This window comes from Syngnathus scovelli, unplaced genomic scaffold, assembly GCF_024217435.2.
Source record: "Syngnathus scovelli strain Florida unplaced genomic scaffold, RoL_Ssco_1.2 HiC_scaffold_24, whole genome shotgun sequence".
Lineage (NCBI taxonomy): Eukaryota > Metazoa > Chordata > Actinopteri > Syngnathiformes > Syngnathidae > Syngnathus > Syngnathus scovelli.
Window position 1 is genome coordinate 925,721 of NW_026061333.1, and position 6,000 is coordinate 931,720.

Consider the following 6,000-nt stretch of genomic DNA (forward strand, 5'->3'; position numbering starts at 1 on the left):
CAGTCGCTGCGCATCGGCGTATTTGTTGTGGCGTTGCTGGCCGAGGCTGCCCTTTCGAAAGTATTATAAAAGACGCAATGTTTTATCTTGTGATGTGCTCGCTGGTGTGGGCCATCGTATGTTACAACTACCGTGCCATCACGCGCAATCTTCGCATGTGCATGACCATTGCATTTTTCATGATACCCACCAAGGCCCAAATGATGTGGCTCAACTACAACAAGCAAATGGTCGTCTACGCCCTGCACTCTGGTAACCAGATCTACGTCGACGCTGTGGGTCGTTACACCCGCTGCAAGGTGGTACTTAAGCGGGACCCCCGACCCCTGTGCATTGTGCACATTGCCACTGACAGAGACGTCACCCCCGAATATGAGCCAGTCTTTAGGTGGCAACAGGTTATGCCCCCAGGTTACCGGGTCGACTTTGTTAGTAGCACGCCGCAAACGGACAGCGGCTAATGGACTTGTTGAGCGACCTGGGCCTGTAATACTTGTTTTCATTGCGCGCTACCTCCACCACGGGGTGACAACCACCGTTGCGCACAATATTGTATGCATACTGATTTAACAGGTTCCTGTTGCTGGGAATGTAACACACTGGGCTGCGGTCGCGCGGGTCAAACACAGGAGCGCCCTAGAGGGCGGCCAACATACCCAGAGACGGAGCAGACATTTTTTTAACAACTTTAATTCTTTAAAAACATGGATCAGATCATTGCTAGCAAACAAAAGTCTATGCTTGTTGGTGGTGTGGCCCTGGGCGTTATTGCCCTGGCTGTCGTCAGGGCGTACCGCTCGGGGGCGCCTCCCTGCGCCATGGAGCCCATGCTGTGGTTATCTCTGTCTGGCGCTTCCTTGGTGATCTTGGCCCAACTGGTTTACGGTTACTATGGGCAAAAGAAACCGGGCACAATGTAGATGCGGCTTGCTCCGGTGGGTCCTTCATCTGGCAGTACTCTCCTATTACGTGGGTCACGTAATCGCCGGTACACTCACACGTTCCTACACAACACTTTGTGAGGGGCTGTATGTCGTAGGAGCACGTACAATGCTGGGTCTTTCCTAGAAACGGCAACTGACACTGTACACAGTCTGCCATACACCACACAAGCATAGTCATGAACTGCTTCAGTAGCATACGCAGCAGGCTCTCGTGTGGACAGGACAGCGCCGCGGGCTCATCCGTCGTGACGACGGAAGTCGGGTCCTCGGTGCCGTCTATAACCAGGTGCGTACTAAAGGGACCGTAGGTACAGTTAACGTATACCTCACCAACGGGGTGGTCAATGTACGCGCTGGTAGAGTGTTGATCGTCTCTCTCGTACGTGACATTGGCTGTCCCTGTTACTTTCAGCATGGCCGTGTAATCTCCAGGGCAATTAGAGCCGTCGGCCGAGCATGTGTACTTACATGTGTACTTACATGTTCCCTGGCACCCGGGCGACCTGGCCAACGACAACATCTGATTGTACGTGCACATGGTACGTCTGTGTGTGGTGATGTACATGCTGCCGTTAGTATTGCGGTGACCGCACGCCAGATAGTTGCCTTCCTTGTAAGGGCCCACACCCTCCAGGCCCTCGGACCAATGTCCATCGACTCTTACCATAGGAACCTTGGCGTGCGTGGACTCTTTACACAGTATGTGGCAGTCCTCCATCGTGTGGCCACATGTTACAGACCCCACGGGCAATTGGTGCTCTGAGCCATGCATCCATTGGAAGCACATGTATCGGAGAGCGGTGCCCGCGTACCCACGCATGATAAACACATGGTCTAACAGGCAACTGGTCTGCAGTAAAACGTACTCCCTGTGATAGGTGTAGCACTCTGTGTCTTCGGGTGGTGTCTCGGTGCTGGGATCGTCATACTGGTTCAAGTTGTTCTGCAGAACGCCGTGGCTCCAGCGCGTTTCCGACACGGTCCAGTTGTACGTGTAGCCCTCGCGACGTCGACATGACACATATATGGACGTGTTGCCCAACATGTACATGCCCGCGTGTACGACGTATTCCACCGGCCCTGTCTCCGCGGTTGACACCCCAGCAGCACAGGACCCATTGAGCGCCAGGCAGCAGCCCGTACCGTTGACAGCCTCAGATTCTGTGAGCTCCTTGGGTCCCGTGACGTTGTGGGTAGGCTCCAATGTGTTGGTATCGACCCACATGAGGGACAGCCCTTCCGTTGATAACCTGTAATCCATAGTACACGCCATCATCAGGGTATTATTGATCAGAGACAAGGTTACATTAGGGGTGTAGCTGTCGGTAGCCACCGCTACCGACAGCACAACAGCAAGCACTAGCGACCGCATGCTTGTTCTGTAGCTGTAGTATTGTGATGTGTTTACATTCAAAACAACACAACCATAAAATGGGAGCGGTGCAGTCTTTTAATGGGGTTGACACCATCCTGAAGGCCGTGGCCACTGCGGCGTCCGACATAGCAAACACTAGCAACGTGTCCGTGGACGCTTCTCAGATGATCAACATTTCGCACGTTAGGGGGGATGTACTCATCAAGGGCCTAACCATGCAACAGACGGTGACTGTGAATCTAAACACAGTCATGACCGCCCTAACCGACCAACAGACGCAGCAGAGGATTCTGAACGATGTGGCGCAGCAGGCGGCCGCCGTTGTCAGTGGCCTCAACTTCGGGCAGTACGCATCTGCTACCAACGCGGTTAAGCAGTTTGTAGATGTGTCGTCACGCATCCTCAACACCATGACCCAGACATGCAAGGGAGAAGTGAACAGTACACAGACCATATCTGTAAACAACGTGACTGGGAATGTGGTTATTGAAGACTCTGTGCTGAGTATTTTTGTCAATGCCCTGGTCACGTGCCTACAGGACGCCACAGCCACAAGCAGCAGTGTTCAGGACGTGGTCAACAAACTAGAGCAGCTGGCCACCGCCAAAGCCGAGGGATTCGACCTGTGGCAGCTGGCGGCCGCCTTGGCCGCCCTCCTAGTGGGTGTGCCCGTGGCCACGGGAGCCGTGCTGGGACGCTGCGGAGTGATCCTGCTAACCTGGGCCAAGCGCAAAAGGTCACAGGTATCACCCTACCCGCCGCCGTGGCTATGCTCAACGAGGGCCAGATGGTGTACCACCAACGCTACACGGCCGACGTAAACGGTGAGCCCGTGCTCATGCCCAAGGCCGAAGCGTACATGATGCCCGCGGGCGGGCCTGCCGCTGTCAGGCCCATGATCCGTTACAAACTGAACTTGGCCACCGACGACAAGGAGGACCCTAAGGCGTCCCACACCACGAGCAGCATGAGGCCCGGTGACGCCTAGCTGCACAGCACTAGCGGCACGTACTACGTGCTGGACGAGCAGGACTGGAACAGGCGGGGTAAAGTGCAGGACGTTGACCCCAACAAGCTCCGCGAGGCCACCAAGTTCGGATGGGGCCACGGTGCGGCTATGGCCGGCTACGACGTCTGGATCATGTTCTACCTTAATAGGTCCCGTCTTAACCACACTATCCGTGTCAAAGATGCAGACGGCAACTGGCAGAGTTTACCTGGCAGGCTCAATGTGGACACTGTGTACATACCCAGCAACCCCAACACTATCGTGGTCATGGGCAAGCCATGTGACGTGATGCCCACCCAAGCGACCATGGGTACGGGCGCGGCGGTGGCCGGGGTGGGACTGTTGTTGTTGCTCAGCGCCAGCTTCCAGAAAGACAAGGCAGGAAAAACGGAACCACCGTAATATAAAAATATAATGTCAGCAATCTCGGGCGCAAATGTGACCAGCGGTTTCATCGACATCGCCGCCTACGATGCCATGGAGACTCTGCTCTATGGCGGCGACAACGCCGTCACCTATTTTGCCCGGGAGACTGTGGTACAGCAAACTACCTGTTACACTTTCCAAGCAAACCGGTATGGCCAACGTTGGCCAGGAGTTCAGCGTGACAGTGGCCCGCGGTGGGGTCTACCTGCTCAACGTGTGGCTGCGCGTTAAGCTACCAGCCCTGACAGTTAGCAAGCAGAACAGCAGGATCCGCTGGACGGACAACCTGATGCACAACTTAGTGGAGGAGGTATCAGTCTCCTTCAATGACCTGGTTGCCCAGACACTGACCAGTGAATTTCTGGACTTTTGGAGCTCGTGCATGATGCCCGGGTCCAAGTCGTCTGGGTACTATAAGATGATTGGCATGAGGAGCGACCTGGTCGGAGGCATCCAAAATAATGCCATACTACCTGGTCATTATCTGAACCTACCCATCCCTCTGTTCTTCACCAGGAACACTGGGCTTGTGCTACCAACCGTGGCACTACCCTACAATGAGGTGCGCATCCACTTCAAGCTGGGGAAGTGGGAGGACCTGCTCATCGCCCAGGATAATAACACCATGGCCATCGGGCCCGTAGTAGCCGCCGACCTGAGCAACGTCACCCCATCCCTGTCCGAAGTGTCCGTAATGGGCACCTACGCCATTCTGACTAGCGAGGAGCGTGAGAGCGTGGCCCGGTCCAGCCGCACCATGCTCATCGAGCAGTGCCAGGTGGCCCCCCGAGTGCTGGTGAACCCCCAGGACAACTCCTTGGTCCACCTGGACCTGAGATTCAGCCACCCGGTCAAGACACTTTTATCACTATAATCGCAGACAACAGGGTAGTGCTACCAGCCCTGGCCACGAACCCCTTGTCCGAGGTGTCTCTCATCTACGAGAACGCCGCTAGGCTGTACCAAATGGGAGTGGACTACTTTACCTCGGTGAACCCCTACTACTTTGCACCCAGTATGCCCGAGATCGACGGCGTCATGGTCTACTGCTACACCCTTGATATGGGCAGCGTCAATCCCATGGGCTCCACTAACTACGGACGCCTGTCCAACGTCACTCTGGCCTGTAAAGTGTCGGATAACGCCCGCACCACAGATGTGGGTAACGGACCCAACACCTCCGGCTACAGCGTTGCACAGAAGTTTGAGCTTGTAGTTATCGCAGTCAACCACAACATTATGAAAATTGCCGACGGCGCAGCAGGCTTCCCCATCCTGTAAATGGCCACAACACCGTAGCACGTACGTAAATAGGCACGGGGTCGTGTCCACATCATGGAACGTACACACATTCCATGGTGTGGACACGGCCCCGTGCCACCGGAAGATTTGAAATGCACCGCCCGGTGCGTGTATGTGCATCCCAGTCATCGCCATGGACTGTCCTGTGTGTCTCACCACTATGACTGTTGGGTTTACAACATTTATCTGAAATCAATCTCAGAGGCGGTAGGTCTTTTTGGCTTAGCGTTTTCTTCTGCGCAGAAGGGCGCACCCCAAACACACGCAGCAAGTGTGGCTGAGAATACGCGCTCTGCTCGAATTTAGCCGTGCCTTTTATTGAGAGAGAAACAAAGGGGGAAGTGTACATGGTCGAGTAGGTTTCCAGACAGGAAGAACATTCCATAGTTATATCCCATTACCACAGAACACAGGGGGTACTCTTATGGAGTGGGCAGTATGGACGTCTCATGACCATTAGCTCAACAAAGACGTAGTCTTTAGTGCCTCTGGGAATACATTGCTGTGCCGTACTCATGACCTTTGTCCGCTTCAGCCGTCCCATGACAATCTCATGATCTGCACATGTCTAGCTAACTGTGGGGCTTATTGTATAGCGCGGCTAATGACTGCCATATGCCCCCAAGTCATTTTCACGAGGCCAGATTGGTCACATACTGCGGAGAATCTTGCACACAAAAGTAGTTACATAGAATCCAATGATAAAAAGTATATTATTTCCAACAATGACCCAGCCGTATGTGCTCAACTGCGGGCATAGCGTGTGCAAAGCCTGTGTGGCCATGCTGGACGACAAATGCTGCGTGTGCCGTTGTGCCATTACCAGCAAGTCAGTCAACTACTCATTGCGGTCTCTGCTGGAGACGGGTTCCCCCGATGTTATGTGCTCCGTGCACACCATCCCCAATTACTATGTGTGTGCCACGTGCGATGGCCTGTCCATA